General features: G+C 37.7%; 1 protein-coding gene across 1 annotated transcript in view; it reads left to right on the forward strand.

The window, feature by feature from the left end:
• The window catches only part of Tmem135 (transmembrane protein 135), a 229500-nt gene that overhangs the window by 649 nt on the left and 207806 nt on the right, over positions 1-21045 (forward strand). The window lies entirely within an intron of this gene.

The following is a 21045-nucleotide window of genomic DNA, read 5'->3' on the forward strand; positions in this document are numbered from 1 at the left end:
GCTGCAAAGAGGCCGGGCTCCCAACTTGAGACGCCCGGACTCTCCCACCTCGCGCAGGTCTGCAGATCTGGGTGGCCACCGTCTTTTCTGGCCTCCTTCCCCACTTTACTGTGCGCCTCCCCTTCTCCAAGGGGAGAAAAGGGCATAATTGACCCTCAGTGCCTGTTAACCACAGATCCTGTTTGGATGATGGGATTGCGACCTTCAGGGTTTTGCAAGTTTATTTTATTTTTCATTTTTAAATACCAGTTTACAGGCGGTTTGTGACTTGAGATTGAGTGTTTTCTGTCTTTAAGTCACTCAAGTGTTGTGGAGATGTGACTTCTGTCACCTTTTATTTATTTATTTGTTGATCGTGGGGCTTCAACTCAGGGCCTGGGCACTGGCCCTCAGCTTTTCAGCTCAAGGCGAGCGCTCTACCACTTGAACCACAATGCCATTTCCTGCTTTTTTCGATGTGATGCTGAGAAATTGAACCCAGGGCCTCATGCATGCAAGGAAAGCACTCTACCACTCAGTCACCTTCCCAGCCCTGTCACCTTTTATTTTTCGTTTTATTGTAAGCTTCACATGTATGGCAGTTTATAGAGACTCTATGGAAATACATACGTCTAATACTGACTGAGGAGTATTAAAAAATGTCTATTCTTAATGTTCCCATGAACATCTTTAGTATACCTTCTCCTTGGTATTAAAGATTTATTTACTGGGCACTGAGGTTCCTTGTCTCATTTTCTTTCTTATAGAGTCTGTTCTAAAGAAGGAGGAGGTTGCAATTTTTATATATTTCCTAAATGTTCCATTTAATATTTAGTGACTGGTCAAATACTTTTTCATTCAAGTAATATTTGGATTTACAATTGGGGTTTATATCTGAATAGCTTGAAAATGTGTTGTGCTGTAGTTGTAGTGTACTTAAAAAGTTTGGATAGTTTGGATAGCTCAGAAGATGGTAACTTTCTCTGAGGTTGCAGGAGCCAGGCTTCATTTTTATGGTCTAGACTGGTGAGTCTTAACTTCTTGTGTGTTGGCAATTCCCTAGGGATCAGGTTCAGTGGGATTTTTGAGTCAGGTCTGGGTGGGACTAAGTCCTCATTTCTAACAAACTCCCAAGTAATGCTGCTTCTGGGGCCACAATCAGTTGTAAGGATCTAGAGGAAAGGCAAGGGAATACAATAAGCTTATTATTTGAAGTGCAAATGTCCTCGTTGGCTTTTAATGGCAAAGATTTATGCTTATCTCTGTCTGCTTTTCCACATGAGTTATGGCCAGTTCATGATTTAGAGTTTTTTTCCCCCTAGTGCTGGTGACTGAACTAAAGGGCCTTGTATAGTCTCTGTAAGCTCCAGTTCCAGTTATATTGGTTGGTCCTGGGGCTTGAACTCAGGGTCTGAGCACTCTCCCTGAGCCTCTTTGTGCTCAAGGCTAGCACTTTACCACTTGAGCCACAGTAGCTTATTGGAGATAAGTCTCACAGACTTTCCTGTCTAGGTTGGTTTTGAAACATGATCCTCAGATCTCAGCCTCCTGAGTAGCTAGGATTACAGGTATGAACCACCAGTGCTTGGCCATATATTATTATTTTGCCAGTCCTGGGGCTTGAACTCAGGGCCTGGGCACTGTCCCTGAGAGCTCCTTTTGCTTGAGGCTAGCACTCTACCACTTGAGACACAACACCACTTCTGGCTTTATCTGTGTATGTGGTACCAAGGAAACAAACCAAGGGCTTCATGCATGCTAGGCAAGCACTATACCATTAAGCCACATTCCAAGCCCTATATATTATTATTATTTTTGAAAGAACATCTATACATATTATTGAATATTGAACTCTTGATGTATTCAGCTACACAGAAAGATTGTTCTTGGGCTTAGACTGTAGCTTAGGGGGGAAGTGCTTCCCTACCATGTTCAAGGCCCTGGGTTCAATCATAGCATTATAAAAAAAAAGGTTCCTGACCTCATAGGATTATGAACTAGGTGGGAGACTAATTTATGCTATGCAATTTCTCCCTCCAAAAATTTGTAGCACATTCATTTATTCAAATGTTTGTCCGTTGTTTGATATTTATTATATTTATAGTCTAGACAGTTTATTGATTATATGCTTTGATAGGGAAGCTCATTTGAATAACAGGTGCATACTTTTCTCTTTTTTCCAAAAAGATAGGCTAAATGGAGGCTAGGAAAAGGATTGCTTTACATTCAAATTTCTTCCTCTCCCTCCCTCCCTCTTTTCTTTTTCTTGTCTTCTCTTTCATCCTCTCTGTCTCTGTCTCTCTCTTTCTTTTTGTCTTGGTACTGGGGCTGGAATTCAGGGCCCGTGCAGTGTCCTTTAACTTTTTCTTTTTCTTCTTTTTTTTTTTTTGGGTCCGGTTGTGGGGCCTGAACTCTGGGCCTGGGCACTGTCCCTCAGCTCTTCAGCTCAAGGCTAGCACTCTACCACTTGAGCCACAGCGCCACTTCCGGCTTTTTTCTTTTTGCTTATGTGGTGCTGAGGAATCAAACCCAGGGCCTCATGCATGCAAGGCAAGCACTCTACCACTGAGCCAGCTTCCCAGCCCCTCCTTTAACTTTTTCTGTTCGAGGCTGAGCCACATCTCCACTTCTGGCTTTTTGCTGGTTAACTGAAAATAAGAGTCTTCAGCACTTTTCTGCTTGGGCTGGTTTTGAATCTCAATCTTCAAATATTAGTCTCCTGAGTAACTAGGATTAGAGATCATGTATGTCACTGTTGCCTGGCTTGATTAAATACTTCTTGAGAATAAATTTTCTATCTCATTGGTCTTGTATCTTTTACAGCTGTATATTTTAAGCTTTGGTTTGCACCTTATCATGAGTATAAAACAAAAATAGTGGGAACAGACTAACTTTTTATCTTATTGAAGTAAAATGGGGGAGACTTGAAAATGTTAGAGCGCATTGCAGACCCTAAAGATAAGCGTTGTTTCATGACAGATTAGTTTCAGTGTATAGTTATTTGTTGATGGAGTTAGAGCATATAGTAACCCTGTGCCCTATATAAGTGTTGCATAGTTATCCACTAAATGTACATGCCTATGTTCCAAGATACATGGTAATGTGATAAGAAGTTGGACTTTAAGAATCAGGTGTATTCATAGCTCAGCTCTAACCAACTATAGAGCTGTTTAACTTCACACATACTACTCTACCTTTGTCTGTAAAAATGAAATAATGCATTGATGATTACAACATATTTTCTTGTCCAGAATATGAATATTTCTTTCCCATTGGTCAGTGACACCTAGGAGTGAAATTCATTGTTTCTTGGAGGAAGTGTAGTTTGACTTGAGCTTTGAAGATAAGATTGGAACCACATTGACTCTTACAGCAGATAGGCTAGAGTGCCTAGAGTGCTGGTTGTGGGGCTTGAACTTGGGGCCTGAGTGCTGTCCCTGAGCACACTTACCATTTTCTGGTGGTTAATTGGAGATAAGAGTCTCACAGAATTTTTTTTTTAATTGTGAAAATACCACATAGAGGGGTTACAATTACATGGGCAAGGTAATGAGTACATTTCTTATCAAGCATTGTTGCCTCCTCCTTTGTTTCCCCTTCCCATCCTTTCCCATTCTCTCTCTCTCCCCCCCCCCCCCTCCGCCCCTGCAGAGTCTCACAGATTTTTTTTGCCTGGGCTGGCTTTGAGATCCTCAGATCTCAGTCTTCTGAGTTGCTTGGATTATAGGCATGAGCCACTAGAGCCTGGGTAAGTGCTTATTCTTAGTGGAGAACAAGAATAAGAATGTGAATTGAGACCAAAATCTCAATGGTTTCATAGGGGAATCATATATACATTATGTAAAACAGAAAGCTTGTGAATCGGGCTGGGAAGGTGGCTCAGTGGTAGATTGCTTGCCTTGCATGCATGAGGCCCTGGGTTTGATTCCTCAGCACCACATAAGCAAAAAAGAAAAAAAAGCTGGAAGTGGCGCTGTGGCTCAAGTGGTAGAGTGCTAGCCTTGAGCTGAAGGGCTGAGGGACAGCGCCCAGGCCCAGAGTTCAGGACCCACAACTGGACCCCCCCCCCAAAAAAAAAGAAAGCTTGTGAATCAAGTTCAGAACAATAAAACTATTTATTAAGCTATTACATATTTAATCTTTTACATGTTTTGTTTTGTTTAATCTTTATACAACTCAATCTTCTTATTCCCATTTTATAGCTAAGAAAATGGAAGATAAGAGAATTACGTGTTTTAAATAACTTAGTGCTTGTAAGGAAAAAAAATACGATTCAGTTCATGATTTTTGATTCAAAAATTGGACTGAAAGTTAGGCTAAATGAACTGTTGAAGGATTTTTTTTTTTTTTTGGTCATGGGGCTTGAACTCTGGGCCTGGGTGCTGTTCCTGAGCTCTTCAGCTCAAGGTGAGCACTCTTCCACATGAGCCACAGTGACACTTTCCGTTTTTTGGTGGTTAATTGGTGATTACAGTTTCACAGACTTTCTGGCATGGGCTGGCTTCAAACTGCTATTCTCAGATCTCAGCCTCCTGAGTAGCTAGGATTACAGGCATGAGCCACCGGTGCATGGCTTGAAGGATCTTTTGAGGCAATGGATTGAGTGAAAATGGTGCTTTAAAATGATGAATCTGGTAAATGTGGACAGGCTAGATTGGAAAGATGGTGTAGAAGTTCATGCAGTAGAAGTAATTGATTCCTATCAATTCCTTTTGGAACTTATTAGCAGTATGAGACAGGAGAAATCAATCTCTTTATGCCTTTGCCTTTTTGCCTTGTGGAAAATAAAAATGCTTATGTTTAAGGGCTGTCATGAGGCTTGAAATGGGATAGGAACTTACTGACATATAATAAGGCCTTATCTAATAAAGTAGTGTTGCTGTTGAAACATTGCATTAATTGTGATCTGGGTCTTATCTCCTATTAGGATGAATGCTTGGTATTCAGAACTTGCACAGTACTTCAGTAAGTGCCTTAGTGAATATGTACAGGTATGAATAAAAGAACTCAATCATAGTACAGGAGAGAGGAAAGACATTATGCAGGCCTGCAAGAGAAGATGAAAGGGCAGTTTTAGAAGAATTCTGCAGGGGCTGGGAAGGTGGCTCAGTGGTAAAGCACTTGCCTTGCAAGCTTGAGGCCCTGGGTTGGATTCCTCAGCACCCATAAGCAAAAAAAAAAAAAAAAAAGCTGGAAGTGGCACTGTGGCTCAAGTGAGAGAGAGCTAGCCTTGAGCTGAAGAGCTGAGGGGCAGCGCCCAGGCTCAGAGTTCAGGCCCACGACCGGACCCAAAATAGAAGCATTCTGCAGGAAGAATGAACAGGATTTACAGCCTAAGGATATGGGACAGAAAGACCTGTTTTCTATAATTTCAAGTCTGATTGATGCAGTTGCCATCATTGATAGAAGTGGAGGCTATCTGAATGAAGATGGGAAAGATTTTAATCATTAGTATTTTCTGGAACTTGCAAAATGGGTCTCATTTTATATATCATTACATAAAGATACATGATCTGCTTTTGATTGGAAAATTATTGTCATATACATTGTACTAAATTGACTTACTACAATTATAATTACTTTCATTCTGTACATTTGTACTCAGGCTTCTTTTTTCCTAGTATCTATGATTTTTCTTTGTATTTATCTTTTGCTCAAAACATTTATGAATGTAGATATGCATTTCACTAGTGAATCCTTGTTTTTTTGTAATTTGTAAAAAAATAATTGATCCTCACTCAACAATTTACTTCTTGTATCTTTTTTGTTTTTGTTTTTTGATTTACTAGTCCTTGGGCTTAAACTCAGCATTTGGGTGCTGTCCCTGAGCTTCTTTTGCTTGAGGCTAGTGCTCTACCACTTCAGCTTTTTGGTAGTTTATCAGAGATAAGAATCTCATGGACTTTACTGCTTAGGCTAACTTTGAACCATGATCTTCAGATAACAGCCCTTAAGTAGCTAGGATTACAAGCATAAGCTACTGGCACCTGGCTCTCTTGTATTTTTTTTTAAATTTCAAATTTCTTTATTGTTATTTTAAAGGTGATGTACAAAGGGGTTACAGTTACATAAGTCAGATAGAGTACATTTCTTTTTGAACAATGCCACCCCTTCCCTTGTTCTCCCAGTTTTTCTCTCCTGTCCCCACCTGCAAGTTGTATAGTTCATTTTCAATAAAGTGCCTAATGAATACCACTGCTGCATTTGTTCACCCTTTGTCCCACCCTTTTTGTGTCCCCCTTACCCTCCCAAGGACAGATAAATGAACAAACAAAAGGAAAACAAAAACAACAACCAAAAAATCCTTGTTTCCTCCATTTCCTGGAGTTCATTTTGATAAGTATTATTTTATATGATCAGATAGCTATTGCTCCTTTGTGATCTTCTCCTAAATAAATTCCTACCAATTTTGTAATATTTGCTAACAACTTATACACGCACCAACATGCGTTTTAGGAAGTTTTTTTTTTTTTGTGTCTGTCATGGGGCCTGAACTCTGGGCCTGGATGCAGTCCCTCAGCTCTTCAGCTCAAGGCAAGCGCTTTACCACTTGAGCCACAGCACCACTTCTGGCTTTTTCTGCTTATGTGGTGCTGAGGAATTGAATTCAGGGCTCATGCATGCAAGGCAAGCACTCTACCACTGATCCACCTTCCCAGCCCCCATTTTACGAAGTTGTATTTCATTTCTTATATGTTAGTCATTGCCTATTTACACAAATGATCATGAAAAGAACTTATTACATGACTAAAACCCTAGACAGCCACTAAAAGTTTAGCACTCTTCGTTTTGAGGCAGATTTAGATTGCATAATTCCATATTTGGGAGTATGAATTTCCATGTTCTTCAAGTCTGTAAGGTATCTTCCCAAAGAAGGAAAACTTGACTAACCTTATTCAAGTGGTTGTTTGCTAGGTGGCTTTCTTTACAAGTAGGGTACTACCATTCACCCTTATCTGATTCCAGAAATAGCGAATCTTTTGTACTTTGGGAAAGGGATTATTCAAAAGCTTTTGTTTTCTTTTTTGGTGCTGGTGTTAGGGCTTGAACTCAGGGCCTAGAGTGTCTTTTAACTTTAGGCTAGTACTCTACCACTTCAGCCATGTTGCTCTCTGGGTTTTTGCTGATTAATTGAGATAGTAGTCTTATAGACTTTCCTGCTTGAGTTTGGGTGGAGCCTTGATCTTCAGATCTCAGCCTCCTGAATAGTTAGGATTACATGTGGGAGCCACTGGACGTAGCTTAAAACAGTTTAAAACTTTTGTTTTCATTCACCTTTAGATGTGTACATCCTTCTGCAGAGTTTGCAAATGTTCACTCAATTTTTACTCTATTTGAATGATATAATCTAACAAATCTATAGTTACATTCCTTTTTTTTTTTTTGGTTGGTTGTGGGGCCTTAATTCAGGGCCTGGGTGCTGTCTTTGAGCTCTTTCTGCTCAAGGTTAGCGCTCTACCACTTTGAACCACGGCCCCACTTATGGTTTTTGAGTGGTTAATTGGTGGTAAGAGTCTCATGGGGGACCTTTCTGCTCAGGCTGACTTCTCAGATCTCACTCTCATGAGTAACTAGGATTACAGGTGTGAGCCACCAGTGCCCAGATTGTAGTTACACTCTTAACAAGTCTGTTAGATTATAAAGGATCAGCTTATCTGTAGATCTTAAATATTTAAGAAACAATTCCAACTATAGGAATAAAAAATAATTTATAGATAGTCTCTAGTTAGTTGTGAAATGCTTGAAAAGTCACTAACTGAAGAAATCAGCTCAGTGATATGGACTGAAGTTTCTTAGCTCAGTGGTTTAGCTGGTTAAAGAGATAAACAAAACTAGCAATGTTAGTTTTTGCTGTTAGGCATTTGCTTTTGTTTTTTTCCTAAAACCAAAACAAGAAACCTTAAAATCAGTGAATTATGCAAACTACTGAAAATATCTGTTTGTATTTACTACCTCATTTCTAGAGATATTTAAATAATTGTATATCTGTTCATAATCCATCTTTGCTATTGCTTGAGGCCTATTATGGGATAGGAGTAAAAGTGTTGATTTATCCCTTCAAGTCAATAAGTAAATGATTTTTACCTGCTTTGTTTTACTTGTTTTTGGAGATGGAAAAAAGTCATTTTTTTTTCTTTTAAAGGAAACTAAGGATGAGTTTTTCCTTTTATTGCTGTGTCAATTTGACTTTGTTGAACTTGTTTTTAGATGGGACTTCTTCCTTACTAGTCTTTGATCTCTGTGGAGAACAAAGTACAACTGCCAATGTATCACTATAGTTGAAAGTTGAGAGCTTACTGTTGGAGTAAGCACTTTCTCTGTCACCCTTTTCTGTATTAGCTTTTTGTGAGTTGAGGTAGTGCTGTCTGGTTTACCTTTATTTGCTTTGTTAGAAATAACAGGTGAGCTAAGGAGTTTTTAATTCTCAAATTAATAAATATTGTGATACAGGTTATAAATGTTCAAGTTTTTGGGCTAGGAGATTCTTATTAAGACAGGTATTTGTTTAACTAAAAAAAAGTATAAGAGGCCTTCAGATCATTAGTATTTTTCCCTGCAATCATTTCCTTTTGCATCATCACTAGATATTTCTCATGAAATAAAAGGATTGGTCTTCTACTTGGGCAAATTTATCTTCTTCAAAAATGACTCATTTTTTTTTTTTTTTAGCCGGGTGCCGGTGGCTTACCCTGTAATCCTAGCTACTCAGGAGGCTGAGATCTGAGGATCACTGTTCAAAGCCAGCCGGGGCAGGAAAGTTCGCAGGAAAGTTCGTGAGACTCTTATCTCCAATAAACCACTTGAAAACCGGAAGTGGCGCTGTGGCTCAAGTGGTAGAGCGCTTGCCTTGAGCTGAAGATTTCAGGGACAGCGCCCAAGCCCAGAGTTCAAGCCCCACGACCCACCAAAAAAAAAAAAAGACTCATTTTGCATAAACTTATTGGGAGCAAGATCTACATGGGATAATAAGGGAATAAAATCCACACGGATAATCCTTACAGTGATTTTCCCTCTCTCTCTTCTCTAATTGTCTTGTTCAGGCTGGGCTCAAATTTATGACTCTCCTACTTCCATTTCCTGATAGCTGGGATCGTAGTACTATATCTAGCTCATCAGATAGTTTCCATACCCAACTTTCTAGTTAGTTTTATTATAATATAGATTATTTTAAATAATTGACCTTTTGTTTACTACTTAGAATATTGCATTCATCATGAATTTTTGACTAAAGAGGTTTTCTCTTTTGAAATTACTTTGATACAGATAAAATATATAAACGATGCCAGGGAGATTGTGAGGTTTGATGTTTAGGCTTAATATTTGGAAGGAAACTTAATAGAAGAGTTGGCATTTTAGTGGCTTTGAAAGAAGAAAAAATAGGGTTGGGAATGGTAGAAATAGATGGTAGAATGGGAGAGGAATGGCTTGAATGGCAGTCATTCTGGTAGAATAAGGTATTGTTGTTCAAGAAATGTTAGATAGAGCTTGAACTTCATTTGGTGGATGGTAGTCAGTTAAAGGTTGCTGACAGGGTGTCATATGCTTGGAATTGTTCATAAACTTTGGGGAAACCTGGAAAATGCTCATATTTGGTGTAGTGGGGAAAAGATAGAAACAGAGGAATGAAGAAGTTGAGAACTAAATAGTGCTGGATGGAAGAATAGCATGGCAGAGAAGTCTTGAGTGGGAGCTTTGTAAAATACTGCTAAGAGATTGGATGAAGATGGGATTAAATCTCAACCCTGCCACTTAACTAGCTTTGTAGCTTTGAGCATGTTCTGAACATTTTGTGAGCTCCATTGTCTTTATTTACAAAATACCTACTTTGTGTAGTTTAAAGATGGGAGTGAGTCCTTGATAATCCTTGTTATGCCTCTTGCTCAATAAAAGTGTGCAGTTTCCTGTGACCTACAGAGCCTATGCTATATTTTGTATGCTTATCTGATCATACTTCATACTATTTTCTTTTTTTTTGGGGGGGGGGTCCGGTTGTGGGGCCTGAACTCTGGGCCTGGGCACTGTCCCTCAGCTCTTCAGCTCAAGGCTAATGCTCTACCACTTGAGCCACAGCGCCACTTCCAGCTTTTTTCTTTTTGCTTATGTGGTGCTGGGGAATCGAACCCAGGGCCTCATGCATGCAAGGCAAGTGCTCTACCACTGAGCCACCTTCCCAGCCCTTCATACTATTTTCTGCTTTGCTCATTTTATGTTTTTCAGTCTAAGATTTATATTACTAAAAACACATAGTCCTTGAATTCTGGGGAATATTTTTAAAGTGGACAATAGATACGTAGGACAAATAAAATATACAATGACTTTTGTGACTTACAACTTTGATAAAAATTGTAGCTTCAGTTAGGACATAAACAGTATATATATTTCATTAAAATAGGGCAATGCAGAGGCTAGACTGTACTAATATTCCATATATCTAGCTGTACCAGCTTTAGAAATGATTAAAAAATGCTACTACATTACTTTATAATAGATAGGGAAGGGAGTTAATTCAAGTGAAAGTTTAGCAAAGAATTAAAATGCAACTTTTAATTTATTTATTTAATTTATTTGTTTTTTATTGTGAAAATACTGTATAGAGGGGTTACAATTACATGAGTAAGATAATGAATACATTTCTTATCAAACATTGTAGCCTCCTCCTTTGTTTCCCCTTCCCATCTCTTCCCATTCCCCACCCCTCCCTATCCTCCCCCCCACCAAAGTTGTAAAGTTTGTTTTTCCACATAATGACTTGTACATCTCATTGAAAATGCAACTTTTTAAAGAAAGTTATAAATATCTTGGTATAATGTTTTTATTACGTTTACTTTTATTGTTTAATGAAGTGAATGTGAAATAGATGTTTACATTGCTAAATACCACAGGGTAATATAGCAATGTATAGTAATGCTTAAGATGTTTGATGCTTTCATAGTCAGCTATCTTATAGGTTTTACAGTTTTCATATTTAGCACTAATATTAAAAACTGATGTGAATTCATATCAACCTTATATAAATAAAAAAATTTAAGTTGCCCTCTGATTAATCACTACTCTCAGCTAATTTTCTCTATTTATTGATATACTTTAGAGTTTTGAGATTAAGATTTTTGTTTTTTCATTTAAAGTAATAAGAAATGAGTACCTCATCTTGGGATGTTAGGAATATATTTAATACATATTAAAAAGTTTGATTAATGAGTGAACCAAATTAGTTTTGAAATGGCATTGCAAATTGTATATGGGACTATACTTGATAATTAAATGAAGGCAGATTTTAACTAGTAACATCATTGGAAAATGTTCAGTAAGTTCAAGAAAACAGACTTTATAGGATTTATGAGTTTGGAAAAAAGTGCAGTATTAAAGAGAAAAGTGCTGGATCAGGTGTCATCAGAGTTGATCACATTCCTTTTGTGAGTGCCAAATTTACAGTGTCTTCAATTTGTTAGCATTAAGTCTTTCAACTCATTTCATCATTTAGGTTGCTTTATTTAGTTCCCTGGTTCCAGTTAGATCTTTGAGTTTGAACTGCAGTTAGCCCACTTCAGAAGTTTCTTTAAAGGATTGTGTATCTCTGACAGTGACAGAGGTTTGTACTGATCAACCTTGATTCTTTAACCTTGATTAAATAGACATAAGATTGTTTTTTGCCTATCTGTAGTTGCCCATGGCTTCATTTGGAGTTATGGAGTGTAACTACCCCATTTTTATTCCTTCTCTTTTCTATTCATTGAATATTAAAATAAGTCAGAAATACAAAGAACATAGAAATTATAATTAAAGGGAGAAGATAAGCTTAAAAGAAAGCACACAGACATTATTACAGGTGTGATAAATAGCATTAAAATGTCCAGGGTATTACTAGGTATGTTAGCATGGAGAGTTTAGGAAGCCTTTCCTAAGGAAATGACACAGTGATTATATTACTATATGTTAAGTGAATATGTATTAGGCTTAACTTTTGTGGCAAAAAAAAAAATTTTGGCAGAAGGAGAATGAGAGAAATAAAATGCAGTTACTTTATAGAAAAATAATTTATTTAACATCTTCTTAAAATCAGTGCCAGAATATGATTACTTGGGAGTTTGGCTCAACTGTACAATGCTTACTAAAAGTACGTGCAAGGCCCCACTACCAAGTGCAAGGCCCTGAGTTACAACCCTAAGACTGCCAAAACAGTTAAAAAACTAATTTATTTCCTTTTAAATTTAGCCATTTCTTATACTTGAAACCATAGGCATATAAATATTTACATTAACAGATTTTGTGAAATTGACCATTCCTGTTTAATAAAATCTATATTTTAAGTTATAGTAGAAAATTTCAGTTCCAACTGTTACTTGAACCACACTTCCACCCTAGCTTTTGGAGATGGTTATTTTGGAAATGGAGTCTCACGGATTTTCCTGCTATGATTGGCTTTGAACTGTGATCTTTTGGGTCTCAGCCTCCTGAGTGGCTGTTCTCATAGGTGTGAACCTCCTACTCAGGAGTTTGAGACCTGAAGAATCTTGGTTCTAAGCAGCCTGGCAGAGAAATCTGCAAGACTCATCTTCAGTTAACTATCAAAGAGCTGGGCTGGTGGCTTGACTCAAGTGGTAGAGTGCCAGCTGTGAAAAAACAAACTGAGCAAGCATGGGCTCTGAAGTTAAAAAAAAAACCCAAAAACCTAGGTAGGGGCTGGGAAGGTGGCTCTGTGGTAGAGTGCTTGCCTTGCATGCATGAGGCTCTGGGTTCCATTCCTCAGCACCACATAAGCAGAAAAAGCTGGAAATGGTGCTGAGGGTCAAGGGGTAGAGCGCTAGCCTTGAGCTGAAGAGCTCAGGGACAGTCCCCAGGCCCAGAGTTCAGGCCCCATGACCAACCCCCCCCTTCCCCCCCCCCAAAAAAAAAAAATCTAGGTAATAAGACGTTTTAAAAGAGTGTGTTACTTTTGCTTCACTCTAAGAAAAATCAACTTAAAAACAAGCAGCTTAAAAAGATTTTTTGGTGGCCCACACAGTTTTTGAAATTTCTTTGGTTTATTGGCTGAAATGAGCTTCTCAATTGTTTTTAGGACAGTGCGAGACAATATATCTTTGTAGAGAGAATGTGGTAGAGCAAACGGCTCATCTCAGGGTGGTCAGGAAGTGAAAGACAAAGAAAGGGAAGGAGTGGGTATTCTAATATCTTCTTGGAGGTCATGACCCAAATGACCTGCTACTAGGCCCCACCTGTTAAAGCTCTACTATCTCCCAATATGGACATCAGCTAGGGACCAAACCGTCAACACATGGGACTTTGAAACACAAATTGGTGTGGAAAGGCATATGACCATCTCACACTGCAAAATTCATTCAATCCCAGTGTCTTAATTATCCCATTATTGTTGAAAAGTCTAAGTCCAAGGTTTCCATTGAAACTTAGTTGTGAGCCCCTATTTTTTTTTTAAATTTTGAAAAGTTGGCACATATGATGACACAGGTAATATTCTCTTTCTAGATGGAGGAATATAGGCATAGACAGTAGGGATTGGATGAAAGCAAGACTGAACCTAACAGGGCAGTCATAAATTTCTATCTCCATGTCTGGCATCCAGGGCACACTGTGGCAGAGTATGGGCTGTGAAGGGCTTAAGCAGTCATATTCTTATAGTCTTGTTGCCAGAGGACTACATGGCTACTCTCTTAAGATGGCATTGCATATTACTTGCAGTTTTTTCCTCATCAGGCATTCCATGTTCCTGGTACCTCTGCCTTCCTGGTGTATCCATTGCAGCTTTGGCTTAATTTTCACTATTTCACTCGTCAGGGACTTTTCATTCTGTCACATACTACCCAGTATCCTAGGGTTTTTTCTGAAATCTTAGTGGAAACCTCCATGACTCCAGAGTGCTTGCATTCTATATGCTTGTGAAACCAGCAACATGTGGACATTACCAAAATCTGCTTCTAGCTGGAGCTATACATAAGCCCACTTGTGCTTGAACCACCATTGCCTCTGTATACCTTGTCAGCTCAGTACAGGTGGTCATGGTCAAGCAGGATACCCAAGAATGAGTCTTTTCAAAGGAAAGTCCTTGGAACAAATTTGCCTTTTATAACTTTTGGTTCTGAAGATGGTGCTTCCCTGGTACCCGAGATGCCCTTAAGGCATGTGCATAGTACTTGGCTCTTCCTCCTTCTACCCCCTTTTTGGAACTTAGGGCCTGGAAGCTGTGTCTTTGCTTTTTCCACTCAGTGCTTGGTAGTGTACCACTTGAACCTCAGTTCTACTTCTGGCTTTTTGATAGATTGGAGATAAGAGCCTAATAGACTGTTTTGCCCAGGCTGGCTTCCAACCACAATCCTCAGATATATTGACTGAGTAGTTAGGTTTATAGGCATGAATCACTATTGCCCAGCTAGTTCTTGGCTGGTTTTGAATGTCACTAATGTCTTTAGTCACTGCATCCTCCTTAAAGCTTCTTTTCTCACCAAGTTGCTAACCTTTAAGCCCTTCCGCTTGGTTTTTGCTCCCGATTCTTATAGTAATTCTAGCTAAATACAGCCAAACAGTACTTATGGCTGCCTGAATTATGTGCTGTCCTGAAATTTCTTTCTTCTGATGAACTAGACTATCATTTTTAATTTAATCCTTTCAAAAAATCTATAGGTAGTTGCACATAGGGGTTCAATTCAACAAGTCACTTTATAGTACAGTATATGGTCTATCACTTTTAAACTCAGCTTCTCACAAAGTGTCAGGGAATGGACGTAAGTAATCAGGTTTTTTTCCCCATGGTATAATAAGAATGACTTTATTTTCTAATTTCTAGAAGAATCCTCATTCTTACCTGAAATTTATCTTTACAGCCATTCTTGACAACATTTCTGTTAGTATTCTAGCTTTTGAGTCCTGCTAGACTTGCCTCTTAAGCTTAGCTGAAAGCATTAGTTTTTTCCTAACCTGAATTTGCAAATTTTTCTGAAGTCTTACAAACTAATAGGTTTCTCTATATCATCTCAGGTATAGTCATCACAACAACCTTACTTCTTGGCACCAATCTTCTGTTGAATCAATTTTTTTTTTAAGAAAGTTCTTACTTTGGTTCATAGTTGTGGGGATAGCAATCCATGGTTACTTGTTCTTGTTGCTTTTCAGCCTCTGTGCTGGGAGTTTGCGCCATAGGGAACTGCATCTTTGGCAGAGACAGGAAGGGCTGCATCCCACTGTCCCCTTTAAGGGCACACCTTTTGGCCATCTAAGACCTTCTACTAGGTTTCCCCTCTTAGGCTTTCTACTACATCTCACATGGAGCCACAGGCTGGGGACCAAGCCTGTGGACACATAAGCCATTGGAAACATTTAGGATCCAACTTATAGCAGAGATATAAATTGATGTTGCTGTCTTTAAAGTGGTTATTTTCATTCAAGAATGTCTCATATGGGACGTTTGGCAGTATCTGGAGATATTTTTTGTTGCTACAGATGGGGATGATACTGGCATTTAGAAAGGAGAAACCAGTGATACTGCTTAACATTCTATAATACAAAAGATATGCCCTCACAGCAGCAAATTATTTCTCCCCATATGTCTATACTGTTGAGGTTGAGAAACCCTTCTTTAAATAAATAATTATTTATTAGCTATAACTAGAAAGAGGAAATAGATACAACATCAAATGTACTTTTATTCTGAAGTATCCTTTTTCAGAGAAATGTATTTTTCAGATTTTCTAGAAATGGAATCTTTTAAGAGTTTAATGTTCAAAATATAGGGCTAAAAGTGACTATTCATTTATAGTTTGTCATTCATAGTTAATCCCTTTGAGGGCTAGTTACCTTCGGTTTAGTCCTTGGCCAAAGATAGAAATCATATTACTAATAATCCATTTTCCTGGAAAATGTATAGCGTTAATCTTACAGGGAAACAGACAAAGGAATAGCAAAAGAATAAATGAATGAGGTGAAATGCTCACATTCCTGATTGATGTTTTACAGTGATATTTTTGTGAAGAGAATTAAAAACATTTTTAATTGTAAAGGTGATGTACTGAGGTGTTATAGTTATGCAAGTCAGGTAATGATACATTTCTTTTTTTGAACAGTGTCAACCACTCCGTATTTTCTCCCAGGTTTTACCCTTCTCTAGCTTCTCCCTGCCTGAGTTGTATTGTTCATTGCCAACAGAGTGTCTAATGAGTATCATTGCTGAATTGTAACTCCTGTGGTGGCATGTACCTCAGGTATACCACTTTATGAGAGGCTGGAGGGGATACCTTGAGGTATCCCTTAAGACCTATCTCTCAAGGAAAAAAAAGAAATGAAAAAAAAGAAGTAGAAAAAAGGAAAAGAAAAAAGGAGAGGGTTTTTATAAATTGGGAATTATGCTGAATACTGCCTTTGTTTTCCTTTTTAAAAAACATATTTACATTTTTTTTAGCTAGTTATACAAAATAGTTACCATTCAAGAAATCAGTTAATGAGCCGTGCGCCGGTGGCTCATACCTGTAATACTAGCTACTCAGGAGGCTGAGATCTGAGGATCGTGATTCAAAGCCAGCCTGGGCAGGAAAGTCCTTGAGACTCCTATCTCCCATAAACCACTAGAAAACTGGAAGTGGTGCTATAGCTCAAGTGGTAGAGCACTTGCCTTGAGCTGAAGAGCTGAGGGACAGAGCCCAAGCCCAGAGTTCAAGCCCCATGACTGACAAAATAAGAAAAAAAAAAAGAAATTAGCTAATGTATACAATACATCTTGACTACTTGGATCATTCATGAAAATAGGTGTTATGTTTATTTATGTAGATACATAAGTGTTTTATAGTTTTAAAATTTAGGTCTATGCCATCTGAGATTAATTTTTGTTCGCGGTATGACACTGGTCAAAGTTAATTTTTTCTTTATCACAGATATATAATTCTTTCAGGCTCATTTATTTTAAAAAGTCATAAACAGAAATAGGAAAACTAATACCTTGAATCACATTTCTTTAATGTATCATTGTCTTCACTTGAGAAATGAATAAATTGAAACAACTAAATGATATTTCATAGAGTTGTGGTTAAGATTAAAAACAAAATCTTAATTATTTTAAATTTTATCATACTGGTTGTTTCTTTTTATCCAAAATTATTTAATAATAATTTCATATTCTCTCATATATATTCCTTCTCCTAGTATTATAAATGATACTTTTTATTGTAGAAAAGCTCGAATATATCAAAATTCAAAAAGAACATTAAAATAATTTTTTATGAAGCAAGTCTGTGATAACCAACACATAACATCCTAATCTTTGTTTTATATGTTCAGTATAAATTACTGTTTTTTAGTCTGTGTTCTTACTGTGTATATTTTGATTTATTTTCCTAGTTCATTAAAGCCTCCTAAAACAAGGATAAAATATGAATGTATATATATATATATGTATTTAGTCATAGTGGTATGACATACTTTTTTTAGCTAGATTTTTATGCAAAATTCATATGGAATCATTTGGTCAGAGACAAAGTCTTTGCTATAGAAAGTGATGTTTCTGAATGTATCCTATGGTGATTTCACAGACAAAGATAAGAGCTTTTTGGTTGTTTATATGTACTGCTCCATCTTTTTCACATTGTAACAGCCTGTACATAGCAAATGGTTACCATGCTCTGAACCCAGTGCTTGGCCAGGTTGTGAGCTCTAGATTAGAGCACAGTGATGTTGAGGTGCTGGGTTTTTGTTGTTTTGTGTCAGGTGTCCTATTTTCACAATGGACAATACAGGTTGTTTACTAATACTATAAATATGCAAAATCAATATACTTTTACTATTAATGGACATCGAAGTGACTCTGCTATTTGTGATTATGGATGTTTTTGTAACTCTATCTTGACGGGAATGAGTACTCTTTGTTTTTGGGGGCATGTAGTCAGAACTGTAATTCCTAGGTCACAGAATAGGTTTACATTGGGTTTTATTAGTTACTGTCCAACAATTTTCCAGAGTAACTGTATAGATTTATAGTCACAGCAAAGTGCAGAAATGTACTTGTGCCCATTTCCTACCACCACAGTATAGTACTTGTTTGTTTCCTTTGCTTCATTCTGTTGCATGTGGTAGTTTCATTTTACTGGTTTCTGGTTGTAATGGAGGTGAGAAGATTTCACATGTCTGTTGGCTTTGTGAATAAATTGCTTGTGTATGTGTGTGTGTGTGTGTGTATCTGTATTGAACTCAGGGCCTGGGTGCTGTCTCTGAGGTTTTTTTTTTTTATTGTGAAAATACTGTACAGAGGGGTTAACAATTACATGGGCAAGATTAGTACATTTCTTATCAAGCATCGTAGCCTCCTCCTTTGCTCCTTTGTTTCCCCTTCCCATCCCTTCCCATCCTCTCCCCGCTCCCCTCTGAGGTTTTTTTTTTTTTTTTTTTGGTCAAGGCTAGCACTCTACCACTTGAGCCACAGCTCCACTTCTGGCTTTTTTGGTACTTAATTGGAAAAAAAAGTGTCAGACTTTCCTGCTAGGGCTGTCTTTGAAACACAATCCTTAGATCTCAGCCTACTAAGTAGCTAGGATTGTAGGCATAAGCCAGTGGTACCTGGTGAGTAAATTGCTTTTTAAAACTAAATTATGCTGTTTATGTTGAGATCATTGTAGATTCACTGGGCAGAAGCAATAACAGAGATTCTATGAACTATTCTATGTGTTCTCTTATCATCTTGCCAAATAGCAGTACAGTTTTATACAAAATACTACCATTGATGCAGTCAGGAATATTGCTACCTTATAAGAGCCCCTAGTTCTTCTCTTTTGTAACCATACTCACATTCTTCTACTCTCTTCTCCCTTTAATCCCAGCCAACCACTGAAAGATTCTTTATTTCTACCATTTTATCATTAGAAATTTAGAAAATCATACTTTTATATAGGTAGAATTGTGCAGTGTTTTTTCCCCCCTGAGGTTGACTTTTTCTTTTCACTCAGTGTAATTGTTTAGAATTGATTCATGTATTCATGTATCACTGGTTTGTGTTTTTTATTACTGAGAACTATTTATTTCTTTTATGAGAATATCATGGTTTGTTAAGCCATTCACCTGTTGAAGAGTATGTGACTTGTTCATAATTTTTGATTGTTGGGAATACATATTTAAGCACAGGTTTTGCTAGAAACACAGGTTTGTATTTATCAGAGATAACTAGCCCATACAGGACTTCTTGGTTGTATGGTAGCTGCTTGTTTCATTTTCCAAAAAATGTCCAAATTGTTTGGCAGGATGGATTCACCATTTCATGTTTTTTCTAGCCATGAGTTAGTGAGCTTTGTTTCTCTGAATGCATACCAGCTTTTGGTGTTGTTACCATTTTATTTTTATTTTAGTTATTCTGATGGTTGTATAGACCCCAGAACAGTGGAGCCAATTCATTATAGGCTGAAACCTCTGTAACTGAGCCAAAAGAAACTTTTTCTTGTAATAAGTAATTTATCTCATGTTTTTTGTTTTTTGGTCATAGTGATTGGAAGGTAGCAGCATGTTTCTCCATTTTGAAAAAATACCTTATTTGATTAAACAAAATTTGTTTTCACTATAAAAGTTCTCTAAATGTATTGTAGATTTATGCCTAAGTAATTTTTAAAAAATGGTACCTGGGTTTAAACTTAGGGATTCATGCTTTCTAACCCTTTCTTTTTTTTTTTTTCTTTCTTTTTGTCAGTCATGGGGCCTAAACTCTGGGCCTGAGCACTATCCCTCAGCTCTTCAACTCAAGGCTAGTGCTCTACCACTTGAGCCACAGCACCACTTCTGGCTTTTTCTGCTTATGTAGTGCTGAGGAATTGAACCCAGGGCCTCATGAATGCAAGGCAAGCAGTCTACCACTGAACCACCTTCCCAGACCCCCTAACCCTTTCTTTAATTAATCTTTTCTTTTAATTTGTGAACAAGGATCTTGTGGTTTTTTTTTTTTTTTAATCTAGGGTCAGCCTAGACCACGAGCTTATCTATGTATGTCTCCTGTAGTTGGCATCCAGGCAAATAGCACCTTGACAGCTTTAGTTGAGGTGTGTGTGTGTGTGTGTGTGTGTGTGTGTGTGTGTGTGTGTGTGTGTGTGTGTGTGTGTGTGTGTGTGTGTGTTGGGGGGAGTCTCATTAACTTTTTGTCTAGGCTGTTGTGAAAATCTAATCCTCCTATCTCTGCCTCTGAGAGAGATTACAAGCATATGCCTCCATGGAGACCTTACATTCTAAATCCTGAAAATACTAGGAACTGATGAGATGGCCCCGTCATGGAAAGAATTAACCATGTGTTGATATTTTCTTTTGTTGGGTGGATGTGATCCTTTTACTTGAGGTAGGGAATTCAGAAGAAAAGTCATATTTAGGAAATACAGTGAGTTCTGCTTTGGGCCTGTTGCTTTTTTTGATGCTCATGTAACTCTGTGTTCACATATTCAGTTGACATTCGAAATGATTTGGATTTTAGGGGACAGTTCAGGATTATATTAAGAATTTTTATATTCAGATGGTAAATGGTACTGCAGGAGAGAACATATGTAGAATGAATAGAGTTCAAGTGCCAAGTTGCTGAAAAGGAAGAAAATTTAGAAATATAGGAGAATGAAAAGAATGGTGTGTTATAGGCACTATAGATTTTTCCCCCCTTTTTGTCAAGATCTATTTAAAAAGATTCACATAAATCTGCCTGACATTCTCACCTGTCTTTTCCCAACTCCTATATGAGTAAGTCTTCAGCCATTTCTTCTTTTAGTTTAACATTTACTGCACTAACACAGTGCAGCTTGTGTTTTTTTCTATAACAAGGTATTTTTATTCCTTGAAAAAGAGGCTTAGCTTTTACTCTTTTTTTTTCTTTCCTGTGTATTGTAGTTTTACTGAAATAGGAGAGGCTACAAGGTGGTAGAGCATGAAAAACTTACAAGGGGCAATTGGATTTGTTAATCACAGTCTTAGGCAAAATGTTATATTCAGAGATGTGGAGTGTGCAGTTTTTCCATCTTCCTGTTTTCTAGTCAATTTTGTCCTTTCTTCTCCCTACTTCTTTATTCCCTAATTACGCTGTTCGAATGTGCATTCCTTTAGTGCCCTATTTTATCA

This window comes from Dipodomys ordii, unplaced genomic scaffold, assembly GCF_000151885.1.
Source record: "Dipodomys ordii isolate 6190 unplaced genomic scaffold, Dord_2.0 Scaffold22, whole genome shotgun sequence".
Lineage (NCBI taxonomy): Eukaryota > Metazoa > Chordata > Mammalia > Rodentia > Heteromyidae > Dipodomys > Dipodomys ordii.